Raw genomic sequence first — 10,221 nt, 5'->3', positions numbered from 1 at the left:
AAGGAAGGAAGGAAGGAAGGAAGGAAGGAAGGAAGGAAGGAAGGAAGGAAGAAAGAAAGAAAGAAAGAGAGAGAGGGAGAGAGGAAGGGAGGGAGGGAGGGAGGGAGGAAGGAAGGAAGGAAGGAAGGAAGGAAGGAAGGAAGGAAGTAGGGAAGGAAGGACAGACTTCTGCCATTTTGTTACTGTATTCTGGCTGCTACGCTCTCTGGACCACCCTGCAGGTTTACAGTTGCGTTTGGCATCCCTGAAGCTATGCTTCCATAATGCTACATGCATTTCTAAGAGTAGCAAAGATGAATAAATCTCCAATATAATTCCAGAAACTTCTATATGTTTCCAAAAGCAAAATAAATTAATACATTTCTGGGGTTGGCGTTGTTTGAGGATATAGCTGAGGACTTCACTTGGGAGGAATGGCAGGGCCTGGATGATGCTCAGCGGACCCTGAACAGCAACGTGATGCTGGAGACCTACAGCAGCTTGGTATCCTTGGGACACTGCATTCCCAAACCTGAGATGATCTTCCAGCTGGAGCAAGGAGCAGAGCCATGGACAGAAGGGCCCAAAACATAGCCTCCCAGCCATGTGAAGTTGCCTCCTACCACTGTGCCTTCGGCCATAAGTCAAAGTTCCCTGAGGCCTCTCCAGCATCAGATGCTGCCATGCTTCCTGTTCAGCCCACAGAACCATAAGCCAATTAAACCTATTTTCTTTATAAATTTAAAAAAAAAAAAAAAAAGAAAGAAATGGAAAGAAAACAAGTGTGAACAAGGATATCAAGAAGAGAACCCTTGTACACTGTTGGTGAAAATGAAAATCAGTGCACCCACTATGGAAAATAGCATGGAAGCCCCTCAAAAAATTAAAACCAGAGCTACCATACAATCCAGCAATTCTGCTTCTGGATATATATTCAAAGGAATTGAAATCAGGGGTTTGAAGAGAGATCTGCACTTTTAAATTTATTGCAACATTATTCAGGATAGGCAGGATATGGACTCAACTTACGTGTCCATCAGTTAATAAGTGGACAAAGAAATTGTGACATGAAAAAGGTATAGATTTATGGTATATGATATAATGTTTTGATATATGTATACATTGTAGAATGGCTAAATCAAGCTAACATACGAATTGCCTTGTGTTTATCAATTTAAAAGCAAATAGTTGTGTTTTTTTTGTTTTTTGAGACAGAGACTCATTCTGTCTCCCAGGCTGGAGTGCAGTGATCTCGGCTTACTGCAACCTCCGCTTCCCAGGTCCAATTGATGCCCATGCTTCAGCCTCCAGAGTAGCTGGGATAATAGACGTGCACCACCACACCTGGCTAATTTTTGTATTTTAGTAAAGACAGGGTTTCACTATGTCTCTCAGGCTGGTCTTGAACTCCTGGCCTCATGTGATCTGCCCACAATAGCCTACCCAAATCAGTCCTTAACAAGAAAATCTCACAATTTGCAGCAACACTGATTAAACTGAAGGTCATTATGCTAAGTGAAATAAGCCAGACACAGAATGACAAATACTGCATGATCTCACTTCTATGTAAAACTTAAAGTTGTCAGACTCATAGAAGTAGATTATAGAATGGCAGTTGTCAGGGGCTGGGAGGAGGGAAAAATGGGAAGTGAAAATTTTAGTTGTGCAAAATAAATGTGTTCTAGAAATCTACTATAGGGCATATAGAGTATAGTGCCTGTAGCTAACAATACTGTGTTATATACTTAAAATTTGCTAAAAGGGTAGATATTATGTTGTGTTCTTGGTACCAAAATAATCATCATTATTATCATCATAATGGGGGCAGGAGAAAACTTTGGAAGGTGACGTGTATTTCTTTGGCCATGATGGGTGATGGCATTGCCATGTATACTTTTTTCCCAAACTCATTGAGATGTATACATTAAATGGCTACAGCCTTTTACATGCCAATCATACCATAATAAGTGGGTTCAGAAATGAAAGAAAATAATTCAGTTTCTTTATCATTATCAGACTTTTAGAGCTTTTAACTTGTTAATTATGTAATAGGACTCTCTCAAAGAAAAAAATAATTTTCAAATATTGAAGGAATGAATTTAAAAAAAAAAAAAAAAAGCTTTGGACATCTTGATCAAGGGCTTATTTCTGAGCCAGTTCGATTACCTTTCATATTACATTTAGGACAAACTACACTGTACTGCACCCTATGCTGACATGCATGAGAAAGGAGACAAGCTAATGAGAGAGGGGGGGCGTGGGGCACTACGGTGGAGGGGGCTATACTTCTGCCCTTTTCATTTACTGCCAGTACAACAGCCAAGTGATCCCTCTGCCATGTCCCAGGCACTGAATGATGCGTTAGTAACACAGAGATAAACAGGACAAAATCCTTGTGTCCAGGAAATTCTAGTCACAGAGAAAGACAAGTAATGATACCTCAATACATGGTGGACGCTGTTAAAAGGAGAAAAGAAAGCTTCCTGGAAAAGAAGATGCCCAGGGTATCAGGAAAGGCGTAGAGGGTATTTTAAATGTATGTAAAAAGTAAGCAAGTCTGCCCCAAAGCTCTTCTGGTTTTAAAATTGACAAGTCATACCATCTGCATGATCCTTTCCAAATGTATCTGCTGCTGCCCCTCTGCTGGCCTTCCCAAAGCCACATGGCCAACTTCTGCTACAGAACAGAGAGCAGTGGAAATAATTGACATAGATTAAGCTGCAGGCAGGCTGTATAGATCATGGGCCCAGATCTAATTCCTGCCCAGTCCACTCAATTACACAGGAGCTTCTTACTGGAGAAGCAGGTGTAGTTACTGTAAATAAGTTCAACTTTGGGCATGGATGTCATTGGGTAACTGCATTTTCCATGCTTGGGTAATACATAAGGTAGCCATCAATGGCATGATTGTTGAGCTTGCAAAGATATAGCCAGCCTTTCCTGACAGTGTGGTATCCTCAAGACAGGCTAGGATGAGGGGTTAGAAAATGCGCTGATGGACTACCAGGAGGCTAGAATGCTAGTCCAGGATCTGTCTTTAATTCACAGTGTAACCTTAAGTCCTTTCCCTTTGCCAGGGAAATAAAATAAAAAATTAGATTAAAATGCCAAGATAGACAAAGAGGCCAGAACAATGGTAGATATATCAAGATTTGGGTTAGATAGAAGTGAGTTTAAATTATGACTCAACTTATGTAACCACTCTAGATCTCAGTTTTATCATTGACACAATAGGACTCACAATTGTTCCTACTCTTCTATGATACCTTAAGATAATGTCTATCACAGGCCTGGCACATATTAGGCACTCAGTAAGTATTCATTATTAGCATGGCCATTAGTATTAAGATTTTCAGGTTATTTATTCAACAAGGCTATTTAAATACCCTTTATACCTTAGGTACTGCACTAGTTTTTAAAGTATGTTACTTATCTATTGCTGTATAACAAATTACTTGAAAACTTAGTAGCTTAAAATACAAGCAAACATTTATTATCTCATAGTTTCCATGGGTCAAAACTTGGCTGGAACCTGGTCCTGGCTTAGCTGGGTTCCCTGCTTCAAGGTCTTTTATAAGACTGCAATCAAGGTCTTGGCTGGGACTGCAGCCTTATCTGAAGGCTCAACTGGGAATAACACTATTCCTTACAGGTTGTAGAACAAAGGCCTTGGGTCTTTGTTGGCTTGGGGCTTTCCTTGCCATGTGAGCCTCTCCTTAGGGTGGCTCACCAAGTGGCAGCTGGCTTCCCCCAGAGACAGTGAACAAGAGAACCAGAGAAGGTGCACAAGACAGAAGTCTCTCTCTCTTTGTAACCTAATCTTGAAAGTGACAGTCCTTGTTGCTTTGTTGCTTGCTGATAGACTGTCAGCAACAAATATCAAAAGAAGAAAAGAAGGATATTACATAATAAAAGGATCAATGTAACAAGAAGAGCTAAAGATCCTAAATATATACGCACCCAGTACAGTAATACCCAGATATATAAAGAGACTTGGACTCCCACACAATAATAGTGGGAGACTTCAACATCAACATTAGACAGATCAGTGAGACAGAACGTTAACTTCGATATCCAGGACTTGAACTCAGATCCGGAACAAGTAGACTTAATTAACATTTATAGAACTCTCCACTTTAAATACACAAAATATACACTCTTATCAGTACCACATCACACCTATTTACAGGTTTAAATGAAATATTGGTTGGTTGCTTGTTAATTATTTTCTTCCCTCATTTTTTTTAATGTCTCTATTATTAAATACAATTACAGGCATACCCATTTTTAGACTGCATTCTAGCCCTGCCAGCAGAGGGTCCCCACCATAAAAAAAGAAAAAAAAGTGACAGTCCATATTTTTGTTGTATTCTATGCATTAGAGTGAGTCAGTAAGTCCATTCTTCACTCAAGGGGATGAAATTGCACAATTATATTTAATACCAGGAAGTGGGGATTATTGGGAGTCACATTAGAGGCTGCCTGCCACATGAGGTACAAACATGGACTAAGTCACAACTGCCTTCAAGAAACTTATATTCTAATGGGGGAGACTAAGAAGGAAACTAATAAATGTAAACATAGGAGCTTGCACGGGAAAAAGAGAGGGCACAAAGAAGAGAGTGATTCTGCATGGTCATGGTACATGATGGATCTACACTGAGGGTTGGGGGATAGTGAGGTCTGACACCCAAGAGTAGAAGAAGCAAGATCAGAACCCAGCTCAATTTCTAGCTCTGTGGATATTACAGTCTCTGGGCATTCTTTCCACATTGAATGGCTAATTCCCTTGCATAAGGTCCGAGGGTTAAGAATTGACAGAGCCAGAATTTAAATCTAGATCTGTAAAACGTCAGGCCCAAGCTCTTACTAATGTCAGTCCATTGCCTTTCTCTTCCCTGAGACCCCAGCTGATGCACTGTGGATATCTGTGTCCTCCAAATATTAGGTAAACATTTGATCTCCAGTGTTGGAGTTGGGGCCTGGTAGGGTGGGGCAGAGGGTTTGGTGCAGGGGGTGAATCCCTCATGCCTGGCTTGGTGCCCCATGAGTGTAGAATGGTGGATGCCAGGGACAGGGAGCAGGGGGAAAGGGGGAATTGCTATTCAACAAGTGTAAAATTTCAGTCATGCAACTTAAGTAAGTCTAGAAATCTGCTGTCCAACACGGTGCCTAGAGTCAACAATACTGTACTGTATGCTTAAAATCTGTATAAAAGGGTAAACCTTATGTTAAATGTTTTTACCACAATTTTTAAAAGTGGGGGGTGGGGAGGAAGGATTTAGTTTCCCAAAGGACCAAGTGTTGAAACTTAGTGACAGAATGCTTAACTTTGTTAAACCTTACTATCTTCAACTGTTAAATGGGTCTGAAACAACAGTTACCTTATAGGGTGACCTGAGGATTCCATGACATAGCCCATGTAAACATTTGGCTTTGCACATGAAAAAGGTCTAGTGAATGTTGGTTGTGGTTGTTTTTGTGAGCAGCAGCAACCATAGCCTTATTACTCCAGCACCCAAAGAGGTGCCAAGAATTGAGGCTCTCCCAACACATATTACTTTGCACAGCAATTGCTTCCAGCCAGCTAAAGCAAAAAGGCTGAACAGCAAGTCAAAACCTTCAACCCCATCTCAAAACAAGGAATATTCAGTAAACTTCACAATCTAATAAAACATCCAAGGGAACCCTAGGGGATTGAAAACTCTTCAAGCTGAAAATTAGAAAAATAAGTTATTTTATCATATCTAACAATAGTCTGGTTGTAATGTCAACAGTGTTCTAATTCTTAGAATGAACAAAGTTTGAATCAAGCTTTGGCAAGTTTTCTGAAACTATATATTTACATAAACTACATGATATCATAAGATGACACGTTCCCTTCACAGTGGACTTCTCTGCAGCAGGATTATAAAGGTGGTAATTTTTCAGGAATACTGGAAAGATTCATCAATTTTCCTCAGCGCCTCTCTTAATCCTTTGATACACAAATCATTCTCATCTAAAGCACATGTCCTGTCAACGGGCCCGATGCTAACACATTCCCATCCATCAGATGCTTTGCTTGTAATTAGAGCCGTTCTCCAGCAAAATTTCCATCCACTTTCTGAAATCCTGCATCTTTTGCAAGACTTGCAATTTTGCTTTGCAATCTATTTGCATTGTATTTGCATGGTATGGTCAGATACCTACAGCATCTGGCAACCTGTGAGGGAGTGTCCAACAAAGGTATTGATGCACTGAGGAGTAGTTACACTCATGTAAAACAGGCTGAGAGATTTGCTGCGGAATATGTGCATGAGTTTATCGGTGGTGATTTTTATATAATGACAATGTGTGCTTCCCTATACAATGCGTTGTGTAGGGCTCAAATGACAAATTCCTAACTGGTGGGATCCCCTAAACTTTGTTTCTAACCCTTGAATACACAGGATATCATCTGGTGTCTGTTACAGTTAATTCTCCTGGCTTGAGCTAGGCTAAGTTTCTGTCCATAAAAATGAATAATTCTTGACTAAACCCTCCAGACACTTCAGCTTTCTCACATTTTTTATTGTTTCACATGAATCAGTTAGTTCAGACTTGCTGGAATGGTGTTAATGTCAAAAATTGAGTAATATTCCCGATAATAATTTCTAATAGTTGGATAGCATTAAACAAAGGGTGTTTATATGCAGAGCCTTCATTACATAAGAATATTTTATCCAACTCGAACACAGTAATGAGGTTATATCAAGAAGCAAAAAGCCATTTGCAATATAAAAAACAATTGAAAGGCCACTTATAAAATAAATACCCATTCCAACCTCATTCACCACATAACTGACTCGTGTTGAAACAAGTAATTTCGACTCTCATGTCCTCAGTTGCCTCATGCATTGTAAACTGAACACAAAATTATCCCAAATTGGAGATTTGCACGTTAGCTGAGATGAAACATGGAAAAGATTTTCAATCAGCACATTGAACATTGAAGTAAAAAGAAAGGTATGTGCAAGCAGAAGCAGAGAGTTGTCCCTCAATGTTTTTCTTTTCCACTGTATTGACAGAATAATTGAATTTAGCCAGGCTGCCCATTTCCCAGCTCCCTTGCAGCTAGGTGGGAACATATAACTAAGTCCTAGCTAATGGGACAGAGAAAAATGTGTGATATTTCTGTGTCATGCTCTAAGAGTGAAGGAGTTTTTTCCCCTCACATTTATCTTACTATTTCTACTGTCTAGATTACAAATTTGGTGGTGAAGTAACTAGAAAAGTGTCAATGACCAAAAATACCCTAAGGATGACAAAGAAAAAAGAGAAATCCCAGCTACTGAAAACTCCAAGATGCAGAGTTGCCATATTAGCAGTCCCTTATGTGCAAGAAAAATAAATGACTACCTTGTTTAATCTATGATTTAGTTGAGGGTGTGTTGCACTGAACTATATTCTGAACTATGTCATCTGAACTATATTCAACTCAGATTTTCCTCTTACCTGCCACAACATTAAATATACTTTCATTGGAAGGCAATATTGAAAAGTGGCTAAAACTATGGGTTTGGAAGTCAGATTGCCTGTCTCCAGCTCTACCACTCCCTGGCAATATGCTAAATTTAACCTGTCTAAACCTTGGATTGCTAATCTACAGATTGGTTCTAATAAGAGTAGCTATTGCTACCTCATGGGATCAATATAAAGTTTAAAAAGATAATGCATAGGAAGAATTTAGCACAATGGCCAGTACATACCAAGTATTCAATAAATTTTAATCATGATTATTGCAGGGAAAGGTGCTTTCCAGGCTGGAAAACACCCCAATGCTAATTTGGGGGCTCTAAAACTAAAATGGTGTCACTGAGGACTTGTTCATAGAAACTTTGGCTCATCTACTAAGTAAATTTCCTTTTGCAACGTGACTTTTTTTCTCTTGGCAAGTTTCCAAAGTTTAGGTTGGGGGGAAAAAAAAAGGAAGACCATCATCTCTCACCCTTTAGATTCAGTTCGGGCTTGAGATATGGTAGGGCCAGGCAATAGTTGACACCCACTTTTTTCTAAGACTGTACCTGTCCGTCTTGCCACATGTGCCAACTATGCACCTACTCACTCTCAGATCCATTATCTACTCTATTCTCTTCCAAATCATAAGGAGCTACATTTTCCAAGCTCCTTTGCCTTCTTGCTTCCTTGAATACTCAGCCAGTAGGAGGCTCTGATGGAAGACTAGAGCAAAGAAAGAGGACACAGTTGAGTATCACTTCATGAAGGCTCTGGCAGAAGCTACAGCTGCTTGACAATCTTGGCTACACTTGATGGTCCTGGCACTTCATCTCTCAAAGTATAAGCTCCTCTTTTTGCCCCTTTTCTTCCCCCCCTCATTTATTTATTTTATTGCATTAGGTTTTGGAGCCCCTTTTCTTTACAGACAGTAGTGACTTCCTGCTACTGGTAAACTCTAGGTTGCTTCACTCTCTGTTATCTGTTTCCTCAGCTTTTCCAACACCTATGGATTCAATTTCCTGTGTTAAATTCTCTCTGCTTGAAGGACCTCTAATGATGCCAGTTTTCTCGCTGGACCCTAACAGATACAAGATGGTAACTTCGGCATTGAATGCACTGCCTTGTATGTGCTGGGAGTCAATGTCTATTTGTTGAGTAAATCAATACTTGGAGAAGAAGTTGACATAATTACCCTGAACTTGGTCCTCTAACCACTGTAAGAGCTGTGAGGCTAAAAACACCGTTTATGAGATGCTCACTTCTGGTCACAAAGGCTCTGAGCAGGTTAAATCACAAAATATATCAAAATATTCATCTTTCACAACCACATTTCTGATCTGTTCCCTCAGAGCAATAAACCTCAAGCCCTCAGGCCCTCAGTGCCACAGGTGGTAAAAAAAAAAAAAAAATCTCTTCTAGGGACCTTCTAGTAATAGGACGATCTGGCTGAAAGCAAGATAGATGAGAAGGGTGCAGGAGGAGATGGAGAAGAAAACCTAAATTCTCTGAGAAGCTATTTATCTCCAGACAGCCGTGTCGCTGCTGGGGAGCAGCAGAGTGCTTACAATATTTGTAAATATCTGTTTGGCCCCAAGAGTTCTCTCCCATGGAAACAGCTAATAAACCAAGCTGCCTGAGTTTATTCCTTTTGCCAAGACGCGTTCCAGGGGCTGATTACATTGCTGTTTTATTATATGGAAAAGAAGAGAGAGTGTATGTGCAAGGAGCCAGGGGAGGTGATGGAGAACTCAGAGTTGAAAGCAGGAAAGTAACTCTTCCAGGTTGATGAGGTTTTTGTCATAAAGATCCAGATCTAGAAATGAAAATGAGAATTGGCACCAGCTCTCTCCTTGAAGCAGGAACTGCCCTCCTTAACTCGGAGTTTCAAAATGTTTAGGCATATCTGGCTAAGCAAACGGCCACTTTACCAAGTTGCCAACAAAATCTGGACATTGTAAGTACATGGGAAACGACTTCCCTCCAAGAAAAGTAATAACCCCAGGTGATGTCACTGCTGCTGATCTGAGGACCACACTTTGAGTGGCAAGCCGATGCATTAATCTCCTGTTTATGTTTCATAATTTGAGAGCCCAGTACCCAAAGCAGTGAGGTGGTTTCCATCTGCTCACAGCACATGTGTGTCCCAGGTAGGACACTGGTGCAACCCAGGGTCTGCTGGATTATGCTCCTTGTCCAGACAACACATTTCCCACACATGCTGAAACGTGTGCCCTGGGATTTTCCTGGGATATTATTTGAGTTGCCTCTGAGGATTTCATTGTTTGTTAAGGTCTTATAAAAAAAAATCAAACCAAGGAAAAAAAAAAGACAAATGAAGATCAACTTGTTAAGAACTAAATTTAAATTATGAAAGAAATTACGTTGAGTGCATAATTTCAATTATTTTTTTTTCCATTTCATCCAAGCCAACAAGCTCAATTACCTTTTCGTGATGGCATTATAATGAAAATCATCAATTTCTTGAGTTAGAGGCAACCTTGAAGTTCAACCCCCTCCATCGTAACAGTAATAATGTGTACCATTACCCAAGCACTTGCTGTGGGTGGTGTGCACTGGTCTGAGTAATTTACCTATTGTATTCTCATGGTAGCCTGGACCAAAGTGTGTACCTAAGGATACTAATCTCATACTATGCTCCACAAATTAAAGATTTTGTGATCCAAAATCTCTTGCAAAATTTGTGGCTTCTTAGGTCCTTCTCAGGAGACAAAATCAAAATGCACTTGGGCATACAACAGACCC

General features: G+C 40.1%; 1 long non-coding RNA gene across 1 annotated transcript in view; it reads left to right on the top strand.

Annotated features, from left to right (window-relative positions):
• LOC116557123 overlaps positions 1–9,804 on the top strand; it is a 12,675-nt gene extending 2,871 nt beyond the window's left edge. Inside the window, exons 2-3 of the long non-coding RNA XR_004271374.1 lie at positions 8,450–8,553; positions 9,546–9,804. This is a non-coding gene — a long non-coding RNA (uncharacterized LOC116557123). The remainder of the gene's footprint in view (positions 1–8,449; positions 8,554–9,545) is intronic.
• Positions 9,805–10,221: the final 417 nt, after the last annotated feature.

Source organism: Sapajus apella, unplaced genomic scaffold (genome assembly GCF_009761245.1).
Source record: "Sapajus apella isolate SASKATOON/1434 unplaced genomic scaffold, GSC_monkey_1.0 scaffold2, whole genome shotgun sequence".
Taxonomy (NCBI): Eukaryota; Metazoa; Chordata; class Mammalia; order Primates; family Cebidae; genus Sapajus; species Sapajus apella.
Note: the sequence above shows the minus strand (reverse complement) of the source record. Positions and strands in the feature narration are given on the sequence as shown.